Genomic DNA, 26,421 nt, shown 5'->3' on the forward strand with positions numbered 1-26,421 from the left:
CAAGTCTCCAGGTCTCATGTACTAAGGGGCATATTTATACTCTGTTTGCGCCGGATTTGCGTCGTTTTTTTTTTACGCAAATCCGACGCAAAACTAACTCCATATTTATACTTTGGCGTTAGACCCGTCTAGCGCCAAAGATTTTGGAGTTTGCGTCATTTTTTTGCGTGGACACCTTTCTTCTGTTAATTATATGCAAGGTAGGCGTTCCCGTCTAAAAAATGACTCCGAGGCATGTGCGCCGTATTTATACTCCCGGGCAAAAATGACGCCCAGGAGTGGGCGGGTCAAAAAAAATGACGTCCAGCCGCTTTAGCGTCATTTTTTAACGCCTGGTCAGGGCAGGCATTAAGGGACCTGTGGGCTTGGAAGGAGACACCCCCTGCCCCCAGGGACACCCCCTGCCACCCTTGCCCACCCCAGGAGGACGCCCAAGGATGGAGGGACCCATCACAGGAAACTTAAGGTAAGTTCAGGTAAGTTTTTTTTTAGTTTTTTTTGTGGCATAGGGGGGCCTGATTTGTGCCCCCCTACATGCCACTATGCCCAATGACCAGGCCCAGGGGACAGAAGTCCCCTGGGCATGGCCATTGGGCAAGGGGGCATGACTCCTGTCTTTCCTAAGACAGGAGTCATGTCAATGGAGGGTGGGAGTCAAAAAAAATGGCGCAAATCGGGTTGAGGCAGATTTTTTGCCTCAGACCGACTTGCCCCATTCTTTGACGCCCAAGCTCCATTTTCCCCTACGCCGGCGCTGCCTGGTGTGGGTCATTTTTTTTGACGCACACCAGTCAGCTCCGCCGGCTAACGTCATTCCATAAATAAGGCGCCCGCATGGCGCTTTGGAATGGCGCTAGCCGGCGTTAAATTTTTTGACGCACAACTACGTTGGCGCAGTTGTGCGCCAAAAAGTATAAATACGGCCCTAAGGGCCAGATGTAGGAAACACTTTGCGAGTCGCAAACGGCAAAATCTGCCGTTTGCGACTCGCAAATGCGTGTTTCCTATGCAGAAATGCATTTTGCGAGTCGTTACCGACTCGCAAAATGCATTTCCGAATCGCAAATAGGAAGGGGTGTTCCCTTCCTATTTGCGAGTCGCAGTGGTATGCAACTCCATTTGCGACCGCGTACGCGGTCGCAAATGGAGTCGCAGTTACCATCCACTTCAAGTGGATGGTAACCCACTCGCAAATTGGAAGGGGTCCCCATGGGACCCCTTCCAGTTTGAGACTGGACCCCAAAACATTTTTTCAGGGTAGGGAGTGGTCCAAGGGACCACTCCCTGCCCTGAAAAAACCGAAACAAAAGGTTTCGGAGTTTTTTGAAATGCAGCTCGTTTTCCCTTAGGGAAAACAGGCTACATTTAAAAAAAAAAAACGGCTTTATTGAAAAGCAGGTCGCTAACATGGAGGTCTGCTGACGTCAGCAGGCCTCCATGTTAGCGAGTGCCTATACTCGCAATGGGGCCGCAATTTGCGACCCACCTCATGAATATTCATGAGGTGGGTCATTGCGACCCCATTGCGAGTTGCAGTCGGTGTCTGAGACACCGTACTGCATAGCAATTTGCGACTTGCAAATTGCGAGTCGCAGGGACTCGCAATTTGCAAGTCGCAAATTGCTTTTTTGCTACATCTGGCCCTAAGGGTTTTAGCATTTGCGCACCATCTGGTTTAGATATATCAGTGGGTTTGCGAATGCTAAAACCATTTTTGCAAATGTAGTAAGTAAATTTAAAGATTCAGAGAGGGTTTCCTATATTGTTAAATGGTTTTCAAAGACCATACCGAATCAACATTCCGCAGTGGCGTCTTGAGGACCACCTGGTATGTGTTAATGTTTTGCAACTGAAATTCGGTCGAAAAGATTAATACAGTAATACTTTCTCAAAACCTCAAAGGAGGTGGTAACCCATTCACAAACCAGAAAGGGTCACCAAGGAAATCCCTTATCCTTTGCGACTGTTGACAAAAACTTTTCTGAGTGGCAGACCGAGGTCCATGGGATGCGCAAATTGTGACCAGTTTTAACGAATGCATTTTTAGTAAATGAGGCCCTCCCTTCAGTACATGTGGTGCCAATTTTCAAGTGTTGTAGTGCAAGTAGAAAATCCACACAAACACAAACACAAACGCTATTTTCAGAGTACGATAATATTTATATTTATTTATTAAAGAAGATAAAGGGTGTAACAGTATATCGAATGCATTCCTTTTCTGTAATCCTTTTTTGTAATGATTTTCTCGAAATTTCAAATGTCTTCTCAAAGTTTCAGAAAAAACTCAAAGTGAAGAACACTAGCCTGAGTACCCAGTCACAAATAATATATCTTAAAATAACCTCTAACTGCACCTGATGCATGACAACATGGCCAACCCAGGAAAACAAACATAAATAAGCATTGGTATTTTAAATGCCATTGTAAATGGACCACAGATGCAGCTCTTTCTCTGGAAGAATTCCTCTAAGTGATGAACTATTATTTTGACAGTTTCATAATTTACAATCTCACACAGCCCTTAACTTTGAGGATATTTGAAGGTTCTGCCAACACACATCAGAGTCTGGACAGGGGATGTGGCAAGAAATATGTCATCGGCTGAATATTCCTACAATAGCTACACATGTTCCCTCTTGCCAAACATAAATGTCAATTTGAGATGGTGAGTTACTAGATGTATTTAAATTGACATGAGTTTTTTATTAAACTGTGCTGGCCGCTGCTTGCTCTATGATTTCGCCCCAGTGTATAAGGGTTTTTATTTAAGAAGAAGGAGAACACTGGAATTAAAAGGCTGCGTACGTCACAACGTTCAAAAACATATTTAATATAAAAAATGCACTATTCGATTCACAAAAAAATATTAAATCATTGTTTCATACGCTTACATTTGAGCTTCACACCAATTCATGTATTTTTGTTGATTTACACGAATGCAAATAAATATGCATGAAAAGATATAAATGCATGGATTTCCAGGCATATTATTAGCCTCCTATATGCCTTCCAGTGAATTGCACGCATAGAAACCTCTAGCATGTACAGTGCTGAAATGTGTAAAACCATAAACTTTTTTTTTACACCCCTCCCAAAAGGGGGTTCTCTTCCCCTAAACTCTATTGTAGCATGGGGTGAATCTTTCATAGGCATGGGAAAAATGTTACTTACCCTGAAGACATATGTTAATTTTGTGTTACGCCAAATATTGCATGGAGAGAAATTTCTTTATGTGCCTGCTGGAGACTGGATTGTGCAGATAATACCTCACGTGGGATATGTTCTCCAGAAATATGTATTTTGTCAATATTTGGATTGCCTTTGGAAACGGAAAGTCTGTTGCTGTATTCAGTTGTGAAATATCAGGAAATGAATTTTTCAAATTGTCAAATTTATGCAGTTTTTGAATAATTTCACAAAAGTTAAAGAAACAAATTTCGTAATTCCCTACAGTTTCCTTTGCCCACTATAAAAGGTAGCTGTGGGGCTTATTTACAAGCCCCTTTGTGCTGCCGGCATGTCATTTTTTATGATGGTCCGGTGGTGCACACTGCAGATCCATATTTACAAGGCCACGCAAAGCCACCCTGCGAGGCTTTTAATGGCCTTTTCAATATGAGTGAGACAACGCAGTGCAAGTCACTGCGTTGCCTCACATTGCGATAGGGAGGCATGTCATGGTTGTTACGGGTGGGTGTTCTCACTTTACACCCATGGCATTTGACACATTCCCAGATTTACAAGATTTCTTGAACCTGGGAATGCGTCAACAGCTTATGCATCCCCACGTGTGGCGTACGGAACACACATCAAGGAGAAATAACATTATTCCTTAATTTTTCCTCTTTCTATGTGTGTTGCCTTCTGCAGCACACATAGAAAGAGGAAAAATCCTCTGATGTTTTTTGTGCAGGAAAGTGTCCCTCCCTACAAAAAAACATAATCTCTACCATGCAGACACCCTTGCACCATGGTGCAAGGGTGCCTGCATTGGCGCATGGCAGCCCATTGTGCGCCAGTGTGGGGGAACAGAAAGAAATGCACCATATCTCATACCTACAATGCATTCCTGACCTTTTGCTTTGAAACAGGGAGGAGCATCATGATTCCTCGAGGCACTGCCCTGTAACAAAACTTTGGAAATTAGGTCCTTAGACCTCCTGTGCATAGTTCCATTCAGAACTATGCACAGGAGGGCTACAACGGTGAAAAAAGGTGTAAAAATGTTTGTGTAGACCTAATGAGATGTTAAATATAATTTTCATGGTCACTTCACAACCAACACCCACTTTTTCTCCCCAGTACCTAAACTTACGACTGGCAACAACAATATACAATACTGCCATAAACCTCCATAGTAGTAAATCTAGTGTGTTGGTGCAAACATCTACAGATCCTTTTTCTGTGGATCAGAATCAAGGCGCTTCTATTTGCAGACACATTGTTTTCACAGATCCCATACTATTGGACGTACATGTAAATACTGAGACCCATATTTATGGGGTTTGTGGCGCAGGGCAGTGCAGCAAGTCACCTTGCTGCACTGCCCTGTGTCCCAGGGAAAGGGTAAGGATGCGCTGTATTTAAAAGACTGATGTTCCTGTCCTTTCCCCGCGCTGGCACCATTTAGGTATCCTAGCACCAACGCAGGCACCAATGCACCATAATGCAAGGGTGCCTGTGTTTCAAAGCACGACTGCTTTTCTGCAGGATGGGGCACCTTTACGTGCACTTTATCCACTGGCTCCTGCCGAGTTTGCGCCACTCACCTTGGTCGCTATGGTGGACTCAGGGGCGTGATTAATGTCTAAACTGTATGTAACTTGTATTAAGGCTCTTCTCATTTTGGATGCTCAGCTCAGTGAATTCTGGGAAAGGGATCTGGGTTGAATGCTATCCCAAAACGTTTGGGAGGCATGCTGTGCACAGAGCTGGTTTGTTTCACTCAATCAGCGACACAAAGTATTCCACCAAGGGATAGGGCCCTCATAGAACCAAGCTGTTCCCCCGTATGCCCCAAATGTTGTGAACCCACTGCTGACTTTTCACACATGACTTGGACATGTCCCAGTGTTAGTCGCTTTTGGTGTGAGGTGTAGAATCGGTTATCATTGTTGTTAGTTGGACTATGTGTACTGCCCACTTATGGCCCTTCTCTGCCGAAGTCCATTAGATGCCTTACTGCAATTTTGCTCCTGCTTGCTAAACGGGAGATGGGGCTCCAAAAATGCACCAAACTGCACTTCCTGGCTATTATTTCCTTATCTATTGTGACACTAATAGCGAGCTTTATGCTTCACTACAGCCTGTGACATCTAGACCTAAAGCTATCTGGCAACGGCTGCAGGATTATTTGAATACACTTACCACATCTCCGCCAAGATCACAGTCTTCTAACGACACAAGTTCATGTTGAATCCACCCTGTCCATGTCATTATATCTGTTCCAGTCTAAATGTTGATTGCCCGGATGCTCCTTGTCTGACAACAATAATAACACATATGATTTTTATTGACGGTCTACTAGCTGCATGTCATAGCGTTTCTCTGATTGTATTGCATTGCCTTTTGTTTGTTCTTTGTTATGCTTGAAAATGGTAAATACAATAAAAAAAAATAGGACAACTCAATCAGTCAAAGTTTATAGTGGGGGCCTATGAAAGCGTTGTCTGTCTTGCTGCTGCTTGGTGTTGATTCCAGTGCAGTCCTTTACGTTCAGACTCAGAAACTTTTCTGGAAGTCAAGACCCTTTCAGTGGGGCAAACTAGCAAGTCTGACCGGCGGTTCGATGTCAGTGGCTGTGGCTTTTGAGGGAAGTCCCATGATAGCGTCTGGTTCTTTCGCCATAAGTTTTAGAAAAGGTTTCCAAGTTTTGAGTTTTGCAATTTTGAAGGGAGAAAGAATACACTCTAATTCCAACCATGGGTTCAGGAACTTTTGGGCACCATTTGGAGGTTTAATTGCAAACTCTCAGAAGCCACCAGCTGGGTTTTGGGCAAAAACAGTTGGCACCGCTCAGCTGGGCCCAGTAGATTTGGGCTTCTTACATCTTTTGTGTTTCTGGAGCTGAACAGGAGACTAGCCAACTATCCGTGGAGACCAGTCATGTGAGCAGGTCCAGCCCTTATGGTTTCTCTCCACAGGTTTAACAACAGGTACAGTTCTTCTTATGCCTATTATGTACCCAGAGGTGTTCTAAAGAAAGTACCCCAGGAGGTTACATCTATCCCTGTCATCAGCTTGTGGGTGGGGGCAACTCCCTGATTAAGGGGTACAAAGCTCCCAGATTCAACCGTACCCATTTTGACTTCTCTTCCTAGGTGTTTGGTCATAACAATCCCAAAGTGCACAGTTTTGCCACAATCCAACAAGGCAGAACCTTCCTTCCCCTACGCAGGGCTTTGGTTACATCCCTGAGATGTGCCTAGGGGAATGAGAAACTCCTCCTGAAACAGGTTCCCCCCTGTTGTGACTGGTACCACTCTAGCTACTGTTACAATGTAAGGGGAAGGCTTAGGAGTGAGTCACATCTGCCCATAACAGGGGATGCCCCTTTGATGCTTGTGCAGTTGGTAGGCACACCTCTTTCCACCCAAGGCCCTATTTCACTTTTCTGGAAGCCATTCACCACTTCCTCCAGGGGCCCAGCAGGCTGCCAGGTGAAAGTTGGGGATTCAGTCTGAATAGGCTACAAGAGACTTTAAGCAGGAAAATGTAAAAGTTTCAAAAGTAGCATTTTCAAAATAGTATTTTTAAAACCCAACTTGACCATTAGATGAAATAAATATAATTGTCAGTCATTGTTCTAGCTATTGCCAAACTGAAATTATGCATTACAAAGTGTCATATTGTAACCCAGGGCTTTTGCAGGGGAGAGCCAGTCTTGCCACAGTAAAAAATGATGGGGATTCTCCATTGCCAGACACTATGCACCCTGCCCTATTGGCATTTAGGGCCTGATTTAGGCGTGACTTATAAGTACTAAAAATAAAAGTATAGGACTAGCAAAATATGTATTTTGCTAAGGTGAATTTGCAGTTTTAAAACTTCATGCCCAGGCTGCATTGGCAGGCCTACAGATATTTATGCTTTGCATTTTCACTTTATTAGTGACACAATATGTGCTGCAGTTCACTAGTGAGATTGAGCTTCCAGGTCTTGGGCCCCTGGAGTATCATATACTAGGAAATTATAGGTGAGTTGAAGATGCCAATTAGGATTTTTTACAAAATCGGCATATGTTTAGGGACAGAGCACATGCACTGGTGCCAGGTTAGTAGGGTCCCATGTACAGAGTCAAAAAACTAATACCATTAGTTTAAAAAAAATGGAGGGTATTAATGCAAATAGAGACATTTCCTTATAATTCTAAAACAGACATAAACCTGTCTATGTGTGTACAGCCAATTTCATAATACTATGCTCACTGGCAGGGACAGCGTATGAGAGATTTTCAAGGACAGAGATTGGTTATAGATTTGTTTTTTAATTACTTTTACAGCAAACCAATTAACTAGATGTTTTCCCTGTGTTTTGCAAGCATTAGTCAAGCATACTAAGCCTCTGGCATTAACATAGACTGGTTATATCTTCCCCCACACGCATCTCATTTTTTAACCACATTTCCTCCACGTGCATCTCATTTTCAAACCACAATTCAAACTTGTGACATCACTAATATCATGCATTGCTCCTATTCTTAATTATGTAATATTTGAAATGTACTATTCACTCTGTCATGACTGTTTGTCAAGACAATTTGCTTAGAGAATATTTTGATGAACTAAATTACATCAAATTTACACAAATCCAATAAGGGGAACTGGAAATATGAATTTTGATTTACATTTTAGTGCCAAAAAGTGCAAAGCACCTACTGCAGATAACTGGGCCCACTAGACTGGGACAAGAGTATAGTTTGAGACCATAAGTAGTGGAGAACAGGTTGGATACGAGGCTCAGGTAGGCCCCGATGAAAGAGTTACCTTAACACTTAGACATTATTCTGGAGAAAAGGTGGTCATCAATGAGTGGAGCAAGCTGCTAGCTGATTCTAAGTCAGGGTTTAACAACAGTGGTTGCTGAAGAGTGAGATCTTGGTGCAGTCATTGATGAATGTGGGAAAGCTCTGAGCTGTACTTGTCCTTGCCCAGGAATATCTTGACACTGATCAACTTTGACTCTGCATCACACTTGGAAAATCCCTCCACATTCAGACTTATAAACTTTTGTGGAAGTCAGACTTAAGTCAGTGGGACAAACCAGAAAATTGGATGTGACTGGCAATTCAACATTGACGGCTTTGGCTCAACCGGGGTCTCAGTTTTCCACCAATTCTTCAGAAGAAAGTTTAAAAAAGTTTCAAAGTCCCAGTTTTTGCAGTTTGGGCAGTAGAAGTAATTCTCACACAAGACAATGGTAACATGACCTCAGGAACAGCACTGGAGGGCCAGGAGTCACCCCAAAGGGAGCCAACAGCCAGCAGAGTACAGGTCCAATTGAAACTGGTCAGCTGGGCACCACTCTGTAAAGTGGTCTTCTTACAGCTTTTGTGTCTCTGTAGTTTAATAGTAAGTCAGTCAACTGATCCTTGGTGGGAAAAGATCCAGCCCTTAGGGTTCTCTTCACAGATCACAAAAGCAGGTACAGTCTTTATTCTGTCTTCCACAGGTCCAGCAGTGTCCTGAGGAGGGTGCCTAGAGGTGCTACCTATATACTTGTGTTAGAAATGCGGTCTTTGATTGCCAGTCAGATTACCCCCTGTCCGAGCAAGGACCCTCACTCTAGTCGGGGTAAAGGAGATTCACCCTCAGTTAACCCCTGCTTACCCCCTTGGTAGCTTGCCACAAGCAGGCAGGCTTAACTTCAAAAGCAATGTGTAAAGTATGTGTACCAACACACACAGTAACTCAGTGAAAACAGTACAAAATGACACAACACAGGTTTAGAAAAATAGTTAATATTTTTCTAAACGAAACAAGACCAATACCATTAAAACCCGACATACACAAGTCAGGTTATGAATTTTATAAAGAATCAAAGTCTTAAAACCTTAGAAAAAAGTGAGAATGCTGCGCACAAAAGTACCTGGGTAACGTTACAATAAAGCCGCACGGGCGACTGTGCGTCAGAAAAGGCCAGCGAATGCTAGACTTCTCACTCACAAGCGAGACCGTGTGTACCTCCTAGGATCGGGTCGGCGTGTGCCGTTTCTTCTCTACTGCAAGAGAGCGATGCATTGATCCAGGCAGGCACGTCAGATCTGGGCAGACTTTTTGTTGATTTTCCGTGCCCAGCGATGTTGCGTTGAAATCCGGTAGCACGGTGTCAAGAAACTGTGCTGCCTGGGGGCTTGCATCATTACCCGCAGCCTCTGCGGGAGTTGCACATCGTATCTCCAGCCTCGTTGTGTCAATCTCCCAGCTGCGATGCAGTGGAGCATCGATTTTAGCTGTGAGGCACGTCATTTTTCAGCTGCGGGTGATGTGTCGAACATTTCCCCGCACAGCGGTCTTTGCGTGGATTCCTGTACTTTTCCACCAGCTGCACCTTTCAAGAGCCCAGAGACAGCTTAGGGCCCCACTTGGCAGGTAGGACTCTCAGCAGAAAGGCCAAGTGCTGGCAGAGCTAAATCTTTGTTGTCCCTGAGACTTCAACAAAAGGAGGCAAGCTCAGTTCAAGTCCTTAGAGATTCTTCACCAGGGGGAAGTCACACAAAAGTCAGTCTTTGTCCTCTCTCAGGTAGAAGCAGCTACTGCAGGCCAACCCAACAAAGCACAGTCACAGGCAAAGGGGCAGTACTCCTCCTCCAGCTTCCAGCTCTTCTTCTTGGCAGAGGTTCTTCTTGGTTCCAAAAGTAATCTAATTTTTAGGGGTTTTGGATACTCTTGTTATACCCCTTACTGCCTTTGAAGTAGCCCTCCTTCAAAGAGAAGTCTCTGTTGTTTTCAAAATCCTGCCTTGCCCAGCCCAGGCCCCAGACACACACCAGGGGATTGGAGACTACATTGTGTGAGGGCAGGCACAGCCCATTCAGTTGTAAGTGACCACTCCTCCTCTCAGCCCAGATGGCCCATCATGATATACAGGCTACACCTCAGCTCCCTTTGTGTCACTGTCTAGAGGAGAGGTGCAAACAGCCCAACTGTCAAACTCACCCAGACAGGAAATCCACAAACAAGCAGAGTCACAGAATGGTTTAGGCAAGAAACTGTCTACTTTCTAAAAGTGGCATTTTCAAAACACAATCTAAAAACCAGCTTCACTAAAAGATGTATTTTCAAATTGTGAGATCAGAGACCCCAAACTCCACATGTCTATCTGCTCCCAAAGGGAATCTGCGCTTTAATAGCGCTTTAATACTTTTTAAAGGCAGCCCCCATGTTAACCTATGAGAGAGATAGTCTTTGCAACAGTGAAAACCGAATTTGGCAGTATTTCACTGTCAAGACATGTAAAACACAAAAGTACATGTCCCACCTTTAACATACACTGCACCCTGCCCATGGGGCTACCTAGGGCCTACCTTAGGGTTGCCTTACATGTATAAAAAGTGAATGTTTAAGCCTGGCAAGTGGGTGTACTTGCCAAGTCAAATTGGTAGTTTAAAACTGCACTCACAGACACTGCAGTGGCAGATCCTGAGCCATGTTTACAGGGCTACTAAGGTGGGTGGCACAACCAGTGCTTCAGGCCCACTAGTTGCATTTGATTTACAGGCCCTGGGCACCTCTAGTGCACCTTACTAGGGACTTACTAGTAAATCAAATATGCCAATCAGTAAACAAAACAGCAAAAATAGAGTTCAGCACACAGAAACAACCTGGGAAGTAGAGGCACAAAGTTAGGGGAGACCATTCCAATGATGCCAAGTTGTAGGAAGTTGGCTCTGTATTTACTATTTCAAAGTAAGTGATAGCATGCACAGAGTCCAAGGGTTCCCCTTAGAGGTAAGATAGTGGCAAAAATAAATAATTCTAATGTTCTATTTTGTGGTAGTGTGGTCGAGCAGTAGGCTTATCAGAGGGTAGTGTTAAGCATTTGTTGTACACACACAGGCAATAAATGAGGAACACACACTCAAAGACAATTCCAGGCCAATAGGTTTTTATATAGAAAAATATATTTCCTTAATTTATTTTAAGAACCACAGGTTCAAGATTTACAAACAATACTTTAAATGAAAGGTATTTCACTTAGGAACTTTGAATGAGCTAAATAGCATATACAGTTTTCACACAAATGGCATATAGCTATTTTAAAACTAGACACTGTGCAATTTTCAACAGTTACTGGGGGAGGTAAGTGTTTGTTTGTTTTTGCAGGTAAGTAAACCACCTACAGGGTTCAAAATTGGGTCCAAGGTAGCCCACCGTTGGGGGTTAAGGGCAACCCCAAAGTTACCACACCAGCAGCGCAGGGCCGGTCAGGTGCAGAGGTCAAAGTGGTGCCCAAAACACATAGGCTTCAATTGAGAAGGGGGTGCCCCGGTTCCAGTCTGCCAGCAGGTAAGTACCCGCGCATTCGGAGGGCAGACCAGGGGGGTTTTGTAGGGCACCGGGGGGGACACAAGTCAGCACAAAAAGTACACCCTCAGCGGCACGGGGGCGGCCGGGTGCAGGGTGCAAACAGGCGTCGGGTTTGCAATGTAGTTCAATGGGAGACCAAGGGGTCACTTCAGCGATGCAGGCACGCAAGGGGGGGGGGCTCCTCGGGGTAGCCACCACCTGGGCAAGGGAGAGGGCCACCCGGGGGTCGCTCCTGCACTGGAGGTCGGATCCTTCAGGTCCTGGGGGCGAGCGGGTGCAGTGTCTTTACCAGGTGTCGGGTCTTTGAAGCAGGCAGTCACAGTCAGGGGGAGCCTCGGGATTCCCTCTGCAGGCGTCGCTGTGGGGGCTGAGTGGAGTCAACTCTGGCTACTCACGGTCTCGTAGTCGCCGGGGAGTCCACCCTGGGGTGTTTGTTCTTCACAAGTCGAGCCGGGGGAGTCGGGTGCAGAGTGCAAATTCTCACGCTTCCGGCGAGAAACGTGTGTTGTTACAAAGTTGCTTCTTTGTTGCAAAGTTGCAGTCTTTGTGGAACTGCAAGATGGAGGATTTCTAAAAGTCAGAGTCACCTCAGCTCAGGACACCTTAGGGGCTGTCCTGACTGGCCAGTGAGTCATCCTTGTTTTTCTCATTATCTCCTCCGGCCTTGCCACCAAAAGTGGGGCCGTGGCCGGCGGGGGCGGGCAACTCCACTAGCTGGAGTGCCCTGGGGCGCTGTAACAAAGGGGGTGAGCCTTTGAGGCTCTCCGCCAGGTGTTACAGTTCCTGCAGGGGGAGGTGAGAAGCACCTCCACCCAGTACAGGCTTTGTTACTAGCCACAGAGTGACAAAGGCACTCTCCCCATGTGGCCAGCAACATGTCTGGTGTGTGGCAGGCTGCTAAAACTAGTTAGCCCACACTGGTAGTCGGTTAAGGTTTCAGGAGGCACCTCTAAGGTGCCCTCTGGGGTGTATGTTACAATAAAATGTACACTGGCATCAGTGTGCATTTATTGTGCTGAGAAGTTTGATACCAAACTTCACAGTTTTCAGTGTAGCCATTATGGTGCTGTGGAGTTCGTGCATGACAGACTCCCAGACCATGTACTCTTATGGCTACCCTGCACTTACAATGTCTAAGGTTTTGCTTAGACACTGTAGGGGCATAGTGCTCATGCACTTATGCTCTCACCTATGGTATAGTGCACCCTGCCTTAGGGCTGTAAGGCCTGCTAGAGGGGTGACTGATCTATACCTATAGGCAGTGTGAGGTTGGCATGGCACCCTGAGAGGAGTGCCATGTTGACTTAGTCTTTTTATCCCCACTAGCACACAGAAGCTGGCAAGCAGTGTGTCTGTGCTGAGTGAGGGGTCCCCAGGGTGGCATAAGACATGCTGCAGCCCTTAGAGACCTTCCCTGGCATCAGGGCCCTTGGTACCAGAGGTATCAGTTACAAGGGACTTACCTGGATGCCAGGGTGTGCCAATTGTGGAAACAAAAGTACAGGTTAGGGAAAGAACACTGGCGATGGGGCTTGATTAGCAGGCCTCAGCACACTTTCAAATCATAACTTGGCATCAGCAAAGGCAAAAAGTCAGGGGGTAACCATGCCAAGGAGGCATTTCCTTACACAAGTCTAACAACTTGGCACCAGCTATGTGTTGGAGTGATTCATAGCCCTTCCCTGACCGCTACAGAAAAGGTTCCCAGGGTACCCCTACCCACTTTTGAAGCAGTTCCTGTGTGCCTCATTGCAAATGATCCCACAGTGCCCTCTCTACCTAAAACCAAAATCACTACACCGTCCTCTCTTGTTTGGAACTACTGTGCCCATCATACAGGTGTGGCCTGGGAAATGGGCAAACCCTCCACTGTGGTCACTCAAACCTGGTTCTGGGTGCAGCTTCTCTCCCACTGGCATTAGTGCCTGACTAGCAAGTAGGATAAAAAAGGGGGTGGGCCCAGGTGTGATTTACATTTACCTTTACAGGACAGGCTCCTTTGATGGTAATTCAGTTCCTGGACACTGCCCAATTGGTCATCCTGTCAGAGGCACATGTAACCTCATCTCCTCGGTGACAGTGGACACTGGCAGAAAGGCACATTTGAATCAGGCAGGAAAACTGGCAACTTTGTAAAAGTGTAATTTTCAAAATAGTAATAAAAAACTCTGACTTGACTATTAAGTTGGATTTTAAAATTACTGTTAACGTGATTCCTTTAATAATTTTATTAGCTACTCCCAAACTGAAGTTTGGCATTCTAAGATGTTATAATGTAACCCAGTGCTTCCCTATGTGGGGGCTAGCCTTGCCACAGCAAAAAATAAACACTTTGGAGGTTTCTCACTGCCAGAACATGAAAAAACATAAAAATATACGGTCCTATTTTTTAAATACCATGCACCTTCCCCTATTGGCATTTATGGCCTGCTACAAGGGTGGCTTAAAAGAATTAAAAAGGAAGGTTTAGGCCTGGCAAAATATTTATTTGCTGGGTTTCATTGGCAGTTTTAAAACTGCACACCTTGCCTGTAGAGTCAGGCCTGCAGACATTCTTTGCATTGCCACTTTGGCGGTGGCACCATATGTGCAGCAGTACACTAGTAACATTTCACTTACAGGCTACTGTTACACATTTGTGGTATCTACTAGGTATATTAAAGGTCAGTTAAATATGCCAATCAGGAGCATAGCGAATTTCAACAAGTATGAGGAGTCAAAGCACCTGCACTAGGGCCTAGGTAGAGGTGTCCCAGTGTACAGAGTCAAGAAACCTTCAGCATCATTTAAAAAAGAGGTATTTTCTTATAATTATATGTATATATTTTCACTATATAAATTGGGCAATTTGTATTATGTGAGGATACAACTTTCTTGAAGGATAGAAGTGCAGTCTGTTTAGTGCAAAACACAATTAACCTGTTTTGGTTTGATCATGCATGTTTTTAATCAACATTATACTTAGTTCTTCTCTAATTATCAAATGAGCTGCATGATTTAATTTGGCCTTACAAATAGTTCCTCTTCTTCTTCCTCACTTATCAAACATGTTTATTTTATTTTATAAAGAGTAAAGACCCCCATCATTCAAAAGTTTGAGTGCCAGTCATATTCTTTCAACTATTTCAAATAATCTTTCGAGAGTATGTATTTAAAACTGTTTAAACAGTTTGGCTTTATTTGCCTTTTCTACTTCTACAGACAAGTTACATAGGTAAACCTGTTTTTCAAAAAGGTCTCAATAACATATTGTTGAAAATAGTTTGCTTCTTTGGAGACTTTTCTAGAGTTTGTTCTGATGAAAACAAACAGTTGCAAATATTTATGTCCAGTTAGTTGGTCCAGTTTGGCCGAAGCACCTCTCCTCAAATTTGGTAGTGATTTTATCTTGCCTCATTATTTCAGCTAGCTATATATCCTATATAGTAAAACAAAAGTTACAATTTACAATCATACTTACTTTCTTGTACATTTGAATATCAATTTAAATTTGTGTACAACATATGGTTTTGCTGCAATTAAAAGAAACAGAGATGGGTCAAATGAATTATCATTATGAGCAGATTCAGTACGAATTACATCCTTTTCTCACATTTAGGCCTAGATTTAAGAGGGCCTTACGGCATTTCAATGCCACATTAGCATCCTTTTTTTTATGCTAATGTGGGGTTGGAAGGCCAAAACTGCTGTGACATATTTACAAAGTTGCGCAATGCTTGCATTGCGACACTCTGTAACCTCTTGCACCACATTATGGCTCTCATTACGACCTTGGCGGGGATCTCGGCCTCAACACAGGAGCCGGCTCCAAATGGAGCCAGCGGTGTTGCGCCCGTGCGACGGGTGCAGTTGCGCCCGTGCGACGGGTGCAGTTGCACCCGTCGCGCATTTCACTGTCTGCATAGCAGACAGTGAAAAGCTGCACGGGCCCTGTTCAAACCGCCAGGAAAAGGCTGGCGGTAGGGGGACTCGTAATCCCCTGGGCAGCGCTGCTAGCAGCACTGCCCTGGCGGATTACAACCGCCGGGGCCATTGTGGTCCGAGACCGCCGCGGTCGTAATGACCTGGGAAGCACCGCCAGCCTGTTGGCGGTGCTTCCGTCATAACAGCCCTGGTGGTCTTGGACCGCCAGGGTTGTAATGACCCCCTATGCCTGTGCCAGCCATAATGTATGTAAGGGGGTAATTCTGGTGCTAGGTGGGCCGAAAAACTGGCTCAAAGAAATCTCCCATTGTTATCATTGGGCCTCTGGGTGCTTTGTTGGATTAGCACCAGCATTTTTCATGCTAATCCTGCAAAGCGCCAGACTAGCATAAAAAATTATGATGCTAGTACCTCTGACTACCACAATGCTGCGCCGTATTTTAAATACAGTGCATACATGGTGGCATTAGGGGGGCGCAAGAAAAGTGGTGCTGCACTAAGTGCAGCACCACTTTTCATAAATCTGCCCCCTGGAAAACTAACTACCCCAATGATGTTTTTACTGAGAATATTCAACTTCTTAGTTTTTGTAACTAATACATTCAGAAATATTCCCAGTCATTCTAATAATTCTGCCCCTTAGTTCTTTCTTTGGGCTGATCATTGAACAGGCTGATCATTGAACAGCACATCTTCAAAAGTGAAAGCAGTAAAGCAACTGTGTTGGCACTATCTTTCTCCTTTTTATGCAATAGAAGACTGTTCTTTATATTTTCAATATATTGTGTAAGGATGGACATACATTATAGTAGGAGCTTAGCTGTGATGTTTATGTTTCACCTCTTTTGTGGGTCTGTGGACTTGAGGTATAACAACCACTTTGTGTCTGTTAGACATGTGTTCATTAGAGACAAATTCTGGGTTACTGTCTGATACAACCAGGTCCAATGGTCAGAATCAGTCTGGTTCTATAGTCCATTAGAAACAACCTTTCCCCTTAAGAAACAATGGGCCAGATTTACAAGGAACAGGCGCATCGCGGCGTTGCGCCAAAATCGGCAGTGCCGCACTAATCAGTTCTGAAATGCTGGGATGCACTGTATTTACAAAAATACGGAGCACCCTTGTGTTTTCCCTAACGCTGGCGATAAATTAGCTGCCTAGCACCAACACAGGCATCCGTGCACCAAAGTTCAAGGGTGCCTGCGTTGAAGGAAATGATTGTTTATGTGCAGGAAGGTGTCCCTTCCTTCACATAAACAATCTACAATGGCGATTTGGCACATTCTGCAGCACACATAGAAGTAGCAAATTGTCATTACTGAATGATTGTTTATGTGCACATAAACAAGCATTCATGGAGCTCTGCTCCTTCTATGCATACTGCAGAATGCAGCACACATGGAAAAGCAAATAACAAGGAGAAATAAAAGTATTTCTCCTTGTTGCACCATGCTAACGCCACCTCCGGGGTGGCGTTAGTTTTTTGCGCTGCCACAGATTTATGAATTCTTGTAAATCTGGGACAGTGTCAAAAGCAATGGGTGTGGTGGTGGTATGCCCACAGCAACACCCATCGCACGCCCCTCTGCTGCAGAAAACTACGCTAGAGGGGGCCATATTTACACAGCACCGTTAAGCCACAAAAAGTGGCTTAGCACAGCCTTGCAAATATGGTGAAGTGCACAGCGCCACTGGAGCATCACAAAAGTGACACTCTGGTGGTGCAAGGGACTTGTAAATGTCCCCCAATATCATTTTCTTCAAACTATCTCCTGAGTCCGAACTAAGAATGGTAATGATCCAGGGTACTTTTCAACCTACAGGCTCTGGTGTAGTTTTCGAACAAGTTCAGTACACTCAAGTCCACCGGTATAACCACAATACTCCACTAAACACTTGAGGGAAATACTTTCACAACTTGAATACGAGGGTGTAATAGAACCCTTTGTGTCTCCAATGCATAACTCTCTTTTTCCGGTCATTCCTATTGTATAGCTTTAGACTACAGACATTAAAACTGTCACTCATGCATCTTTGCAATTCAAAACTCACAAAGTACGGCTCTAATAAACAACATAGGTGGTCATTACCAACCCTGGCGGTCGGTGTTAAAGCGGCGGTAAAACCCGCAGCAGGCCGGTGGAAAGAAAAAAGGAATTACGACCGTGGCGGAAACCGCCAACATAGACAGCCACTTTAACACTCAGACCGCCAAGGCGGTACAAACAAACACCGCAGCGGTAACCGCCAACAGACAGGCGGAAGACAATGTACCGCCCACATTATTACAAGCCACCAATCTGCCACCTTTTCCAGGGCGGATACACCGCGAACAAAAACACAGCGGAAACAGGATTTGGAAGGGAAAAGGCTCACCTCTACACATCCCACAAGGAACCAGGACGCCATGGAACCGAACTTCAGATACTTCAAGCCCTTATCTTCCTGCTCCTCTACCAGGAGCACGAACGCTGGCCGTGGTGAGTACTGCACCTACGACACAGGGGAGGGGGGAGGGAAAAAACAGTGAAACACACACGCAACACTCCCACCCCCACTTTCACCCATGACAACACACACACTAATAGATCATGATACATCACAGTTACACCCCCCGAACTCCCATGGAAGAATGCAAGGACAAAAGGAAATGAGTCGAATGATTGTAATATATACGAAGACAGTAATTAAAACTATATACATATATTAAGATATTCACACTATAAACAAATATATACACCAAGAATACAAGTCCAAGGTATTCCACTATCATAGTCCGTGGACCACTTGTCAAAGCCCAGCTCACCTGAGTTCTTGTTCAGTTCTGATGGAGGTTGAAGACAATCCGACCCCACCCTGAAACTGCTTGTTCCAGCACACTAGTTTTTAAAACAGTGCACTAAGAACAGAAGCTCAAGGGAAGGGGGGAAGTGGATAAAATAAAAAAAAGAGACAACACCGTTCTTGCGTTTCCACTGTTGAAGTGCTGCACAAATCTGCGACCCTTTCTGACTTCTGTAGAAACTGGTGCCTAATGAAACATAAACAAAGAACAGATACGTGCAACCTATTCCTAAATGGGTTCCTGACTATCCCTTTATTTATTAAAAATTCTCTGCTAAAAGTACCTCTTGGATCCTGGTCTCTAGTTTCCAGGTTTGGAATGTGTTACTGCTCTGGGATGTGTTTTCTATTACTGTAAAGCTTCTAAAACATTAAACAAATACCGTTATCAGAATTACCAATATCAAACATTCATCATAATATAACTAAAGCCTAAATTCCCAATAGCAGACTCACTTTTCCCATATTTCCAGAATCTTTTATAAAACAAATACTGTACTTTTACATCAAAATACAGCATGTTATTTGTGCAAGTCCTTGATTTACTGTTTGCCTTGCTGTTAATGGTTTCCACTGTTCGATTCTTAAAAGTTCCATGAGAAAAAACAATGTTTGCTTCACAAAGTTCTGCAAAATATTCTTGTAACAAAGAGTTTGAATCACAATGTTAGTGGAAGGTATTTCGTTTCAAATTGTCTATACACGAATCCAGAAATTGTTGTCAAAGTTCTTTCAGGTAATAAAAGGTTTTGCACTTACTTGTTGCTGGCAAGAGATACTGATCAGTCTAACCTTGTCTTCTTTCTCTTTTGCAGGTTACTCATAGGAGAGAGGCTGAAGCAAGGAGGAACCGGAAACCAGAAGAAGGAAGAGCCAGAAGCTGCGCCCATTGAAGTCAATGAAAGTCTGTAAAGAGCAGGAGTGCCAGCACCGAGGGATCTGTTCTCAGGTAAGCGGGAGGTAGACGAGCACAAGCACTGGGTGAGGCTCGGGGATGCTGTGAGAAGGTAGCCTCTTTCTAGCCTTGTTACCCCCACTTTTGGCCTGTTTGTGAGTGTATGTCAGGGTGTTTGTCACTGTTTTCACTGTCTCACTGGGATCCTGATAGCCAGGCCTCAGTGCTCATAGTGAAAACACCATGTTTTCAGTATGGTTGTTATGTGTCACTGGGATCCTGCTAGTCAGGACCCCAGTGCTCATAGGTTTGTGGCCTATATGTATGTGTCACTGGGACCCTGTCACACAGGGCCCCAGTGCTCATAGGTGTGCATGTATATGTTCCCTGTGTGGTGCCTAACTGTCTCACTGAGGCTCTGCTAACCAGAACCTCAGTGGTTATGCTCTCTCATTACTTTCAAATTGTCACTAACAGGCTAGTGACCATTTTTACCAATTTACATTGGCTTACTGGAACACCCTTATAATTCCCTAGTATATGGTACTGAGGTACCCAGGGTATTGGGGTTCCAGGAGATCCCTATGGGCTGCAGCATTTCTTTTGCCACCCATAGGGAGCTCTGACAATTCTTACACAGGCCTGCCACTGCAGCCTGAGTGAAATAACGTCCACGTTATTTCACAGCCATTTTACACTGCACTTAAGTAACTTATAAGTCACCTATATGTCTAACCTTTACCTGGTAAAGGTTAGGTGCAAAGTTACTTAGTGTGAGGGCACCCTGGCACTAGCCAAGGTGCCCCCACATTGTTCAGAGCCAATTCACTGAACTTTGTGAGTGCGGGGACACCATTACACGCGTGCACTACATATAGGTCACTACCTATATGTAGCTTCACCATGGTAACTCCGAATATGGCCATGTAACATGTCTATGATCATGGAATTGCCCCCTCTATGCCATCCTGGCATTGTTGGTACAATTCCATGATCCCAGTGGTCTGTAGCACAGACCCTGGTACTGCCAGACTGCCCTTCCTGGGGTTTCACTGCAGCTGCTGCTGCTGCCAACCCCTCAGACAGGCAGCTGCCCTCCTGGGGTCCAGCCAGGCCTGGCCCAGGATGGCAGAACAAAGAACTTCCTCTGAGAGAGGGTGTGACACCCTCTCCCATTGGAAAATGGTGTGAAGGCAGGGGAGGAGTAGCCTCCCCCAGCCTCTGGAAATGCTTTGTTGGGCACAGATGTGCCCAATTCTGCATAAGCCAGTCTACACCGGTTCAGGGACCCCTTAGCCCCTGCTCTGGCGCGAAACTGGACAAAGGAAAGGGGAGTGACCACTCCCCTGACCTGCACCTCCCCTGGGAGGTGTCCAGAGCTCCTCCAGTGTGCTCCAGACCTCTGCCATCTTGGAAACAGAGGTGCTGCTGGCACACTGGACTGCTCTGAGTGGCCAGTGCCACCAGGTGACGTCAGAGACTCCTGCTGATAGGCTCCTTCAGGTGTTAGTAGCCTTTCCTCTCTCCTAGGTAGCCAAACCCTCTTTTCTGGCTATTTAGGGTCTCTGTCTCTGGGGAAACTTTAGATAACGAATGCATGAGCTCAGCCGAGTTCCTCTGCATCTCCCTCTTCACCTTCTGATAAGGAATCGACCGCTGACCGCGCTGGAAGCCTGCAAACCTGCAACATAGTAGCAAAGACGACTACTGCAACTCTGTAACGCTGATCCTGCCGCCTTCTCGACTGTTTTCCTGCTTGTGCATGCTGTGGGGGTAGTCTGCCTCCTCTCTGCACCAGAAGCTCCGAAGAAATCTCCCGTGGGTCGACGGAATCTTCCCCCTGCAACCGCAGGCACCAAAAAGCTGCATCTCCGGTCCCTTGGGTCTCCTCTCAGCACGACGAGCGAGGTCCCTCGAATCCAGCGACACCGTCCAAGTGACTCCCACAGTCCAGTGACTCTTCAGCCCGAGTTTGGTGGAGGTAAGTCCTTGCCTCACCTCGCTGGGCTGCATTGCTGGGAACCGCGACTTTGCAAGCTACTCCGGCCCCTGTGCACTTCCGGCGGAAATCCTTCGTGCACAGCCAAGCCTGGGTCCACGGCACTTTAACCTGCATTGCACGACTTTCTAAGTTGGTCTCCGGCGACGTGGGACTCCTTTGTGCAACTTCGGCGAGCACCGTTTCACGCATCCTCGTAGTGCCTGTTTCTGGCACTTCTCCGGGTGCTACCTGCTTCAGTGAGGGCTCTTTGTCTTGCTCGACGTCCCCTCTCTCTGCAGGTCCAATTTGCGACCTCCTGGTCCCTCCTGGGCCCCAGCAGCGTCCAAAAACGCCAAACGCACGATTTGCGTGTAGCAAGGCTTGTTGGCGTCCATCCGGCGGGAAAACACTTCTGCACGACTCTCCAAGGCGTGGGGGATCCATCCTCCAAAGGGGAAGTCTCTAGCCCTTGTCGTTCCTGCAGTATTCACAGTTCTTCAGCCTAGTAAGAGCTTCTTTGCACCAACCGCTGGCATTTCTTGGGCATCTGCCCATCTCCGAGCTGCTTGTGACTTTTGGACTTGGTCCCCTTGTTCCACAGGTACCCTCAGTCAGGAATCCATCGTTGTTGCATTGCTGATTTGTGTTTTCCTTGCATTTTCCCTCTAACACGACTATTTTGTCCTTAGGGGAACTTTGGTGCACTTTGCACTCACTTTTCAGGGTCTTGGGGAGGGTTATTTTTCTAACTCTCACTATTTTCTGATAGTCCCAGCGACCCTCTACAAGGTCACATAGGTTTGGGGTCCATTCGTGGTTCACATTCCACTTTTGGAGTATATGGTTTGTGTTGCCCCTATCCCTATGTTTCCCCATTGCATCCTATTGTAACTATACATTGTTTGCACTGTTTTCTAAGACTATACTGCATATTTTTGCTATTGTGTATATATATCTTGTGTATATTTCCTATCCTCTCACTGAGGGTACACTCTAAGATACTTTGGCATATTGTCATAAAAATAAAGTACCTTTATTTTTAGTATAACTGTGTATTGTGTTTTCTTATGATATTGTGCATATGACACTAAGTGGTACTGTAGTAGCTTCACATTGGTGAGAAAAACAGCACCATTTTAGTTAACATGGAGCATCCCTCCAACCCTCCCAGAGAAACTTTAGTGCAGAAACCCTGCACTACCTCACAACACTTAGGACAGCATCCCTGCCCTAGTGTGGAGCTCATAGGACAGCATCCCTGCCCTGCTCCAACTCAAGAGAAACAGCATCCCTGTTCTCTCTTCCAGCCAGATGGACAAAGTTTTTGCCCAGCTATGGCTTTTCTGAGACAGCATCCCTGTCTGGCATTTCCATCACTACAAATAGGTTCAGTGGACAATTCCCACTGCTCTAAACTAAAACTTACTGATAGAAACTCTGAAAATACATCTTCACATTGTTGCTTAGCTAAAAAACTTCAAACAGGGTGGTTTACATCCCCACAGGGAAGTAACCATATAGTGGATGATAAAGGGAGTAACCAGTCTATTGCAGAGCTACTCTCTACTTATCACCACTTAGACAATAAAGTCTCAACTGGCCAAGGTTAGCCTTATTGTCCTTCGTTTGGGGGGGGGTTGTGTGAGAAGGTAGCCTCTTTCTAGCCTTGTTACCCCCACTTTTGGCCTGTTTGTGAGTGTATGTCAGGGTGTTTGTCACTGTTTTCACTGTCTCACTGGGATCCTGATAGCCAGGCCTCAGTGCTCATAGTGAAAACACCATGTTTTCAGTATGGTTGTTATGTGTCACTGGGATCCTGCTAGTCAGGACCCCAGTGCTCATAGGTTTGTGGCCTATATGTATGTGTCACTGGGACCCTGTCACACAGGGCCCCAGTGCTCATAGGTGTGCATGTATATGTTCCCTGTGTGGTGCCTAACTGTCTCACTGAGGCTCTGCTAACCAGAACCTCAGTGGTTATGCTCTCTCATTACTTTCAAATTGTCACTAACAGGCTAGTGACCATTTTTACCAATTTACATTGGCTTACTGGAACACCCTTATAATTCCCTAGTATATGGTACTGAGGTACCCAGGGTATTGGGGTTCCAGGAGATCCCTATGGGCTGCAGCATTTCTTTTGCCACCCATAGGGAGCTCTGACAATTCTTACACAGGCCTGCCACTGCAGCCTGAGTGAAATAACGTCCACGTTATTTCACAGCCATTTTACACTGCACTTAAGTAACTTATAAGTCACCTATATGTCTAACCTTTACCTGGTAAAGGTTAGGTGCAAAGTTACTTAGTGTGAGGGCACCCTGGCACTAGCCAAGGTGCCCCCACATTGTTCAGAGCCAATTCACTGAACTTTGTGAGTGCGGGGACACCATTACACGCGTGCACTACATATAGGTCACTACCTATATGTAGCTTCACCATGGTAACTCCGAATATGGCCATGTAACATGTCTATGATCATGGAATTGCCCCCTCTATGCCATCCTGGCATTGTTGGTACAATTCCATGATCCCAGTGGTCTGTAGCACAGACCCTGGTACTGCCAGACTGCCCTTCCTGGGGTTTCACTGCAGCTGCTGCTGCTGCCAACCCCTCAGACAGGCAGCTGCCCTCCTGGGGTCCAGCCAGGCCTGGCCCAGGATGGCAGAACAAAGAACTTCCTCTGAGAGAGGGTGTGACACCCTCTCCCATTGGAAAATGGTGTGAAGGCAGGGGAGGAGTAGCCTCCCCCAGCCTCTGGAAATGCTTTGTTGGGCACAGATGTGCCCAATTCTGCATAAGCCAGTCTACACCGGTTCAGGGACCCCTTAGCCCCTGCTCTGGCGCGAAACTGGACAAAGGAAAGGGGAGTGACCACTCCCCTGACCTGCACCTCCCCTGGGAGGTGTCCAGAGCTCCTCCAGTGTGCTCCAGACCTCTGCCATCTTGGAAACAGAGGTGCTGCTGGCACACTGGACTGCTCTGAGTGGCCAGTGCCACCAGGTGACGTCAGAGACTCCTGCTGATAGGCTCCTTCAGGTGTTAGTAGCCTTTCCTCTCTCCTAGGTAGCCAAACCCTCTTTTCTGGCTATTTAGGGTCTCTGTCTCTGGGGAAACTTTAGATAACGAATGCATGAGCTCAGCCGAGTTCCTCTGCATCTCCCTCTTCACCTTCTGATAAGGAATCGACCGCTGACCGCGCTGGAAGCCTGCAAACCTGCAACATAGTAGCAAAGACGACTACTGCAACTCTGTAACGCTGATCCTGCCGCCTTCTCGACTGTTTTCCTGCTTGTGCATGCTGTGGGGGTAGTCTGCCTCCTCTCTGCACCAGAAGCTCCGAAGAAATCTCCCGTGGGTCGACGGAATCTTCCCCCTGCAACCGCAGGCACCAAAAAGCTGCATCTCCGGTCCCTTGGGTCTCCTCTCAGCACGACGAGCGAGGTCCCTCGAATCCAGCGACACCGTCCAAGTGACTCCCACAGTCCAGTGACTCTTCAGCCCGAGTTTGGTGGAGGTAAGTCCTTGCCTCACCTCGCTGGGCTGCATTGCTGGGAACCGCGACTTTGCAAGCTACTCCGGCCCCTGTGCACTTCCGGCGGAAATCCTTCGTGCACAGCCAAGCCTGGGTCCACGGCACTCTAACCTGCATTGCACGACTTTCTAAGTTGGTCTCCGGCGACGTGGGACTCCTTTGTGCAACTTCGGCGAGCACCGTTTCACGCATCCTCGTAGTGCCTGTTTCTGGCACTTCTCCGGGTGCTACCTGCTTCAGTGAGGGCTCTTTGTCTTGCTCGACGTCCCCTCTCTCTGCAGGTCCAATTTGCGACCTCCTGGTCCCTCCTGGGCCCCAGCAGCGTCCAAAAACGCCAAACGCACGATTTGCGTGTAGCAAGGCTTGTTGGCGTCCATCCGGCGGGAAAACACTTCTGCACGACTCTCCAAGGCGTGGGGGATCCATCCTCCAAAGGGGAAGTCTCTAGCCCTTGTCGTTCCTGCAGTATTCACAGTTCTTCAGCCTAGTAAGAGCTTCTTTGCACCAACCGCTGGCATTTCTTGGGCATCTGCCCATCTCCGAGCTGCTTGTGACTTTTGGACTTGGTCCCCTTGTTCCACAGGTACCCTCAGTCAGGAATCCATCGTTGTTGCATTGCTGATTTGTGTTTTCCTTGCATTTTCCCTCTAACACGACTATTTTGTCCTTAGGGGAACTTTGGTGCACTTTGCACTCACTTTTCAGGGTCTTGGGGAGGGTTATTTTTCTAACTCTCACTATTTTCTGATAGTCCCAGCGACCCTCTACAAGGTCACATAGGTTTGGGGTCCATTCGTGGTTCACATTCCACTTTTGGAGTATATGGTTTGTGTTGCCCCTATCCCTATGTTTCCCCATTGCATCCTATTGTAACTATACATTGTTTGCACTGTTTTCTAAGACTATACTGCATATTTTTGCTATTGTGTATATATATCTTGTGTATATTTCCTATCCTCTCACTGAGGGTACACTCTAAGATACTTTGGCATATTGTCATAAAAATAAAGTACCTTTATTTTTAGTATAACTGTGTATTGTGTTTTCTTATGATATTGTGCATATGACACTAAGTGGTACTGTAGTAGCTTCACATGTCTCCTAGTTCAGCCTGAGCTGCTTTGCTAAGCTACCATTATCTATCAGCCTAAGCTGCTAGACACCCTATACACTAATAAGGGATAACTGGGCCTGGTGCAAGGTGCAGGTACCCCTTGGTACTCACTACAAGCCAGTCCAGCCTCCTACAGATGCCTTTTATAGACAGGGCTGGGTGTGGTTTGAAGGGCTGGGTGTGGTCCTCACATGCTGCACATGTTCTTGGAAGGTGTGCAGAGCTGGGTGTGGTTTGAAGAGCTGGGTGGGGTCCTCACATGCTGCACATGTTCTTGAAAGGTGTGCAGAGTATCAGTTATTATGCAAATGAGTTGGATTAACACATGGCCTAGGGAGGAGTGTTTTAAAGAAGCCTTGGTAAAAGCAAGGCCCAATGTGTAAACAAAACAGCACATTAAAGAACATACACAGAAGCCTAGGGGGGGGAAGGTGAGATAACAAGAAAGGCTTTCAATAGTAAGTTTAAAAGGGAGCTATTACAGAACCCACTAGTGCAGTGAGAGGGGACATGCTCTTTGCTGTGTACAAACCCTAACAGTTGCTCCCCTCAAAGGCCCTCCTATAGGACGGGGTTTTCCTGGATTTTTTAAATAA

The sequence above is a fragment of the Pleurodeles waltl genome, chromosome 3_1 (assembly GCF_031143425.1).
Source record: "Pleurodeles waltl isolate 20211129_DDA chromosome 3_1, aPleWal1.hap1.20221129, whole genome shotgun sequence".
NCBI classification, from domain to species: domain Eukaryota; kingdom Metazoa; phylum Chordata; class Amphibia; order Caudata; family Salamandridae; genus Pleurodeles; species Pleurodeles waltl.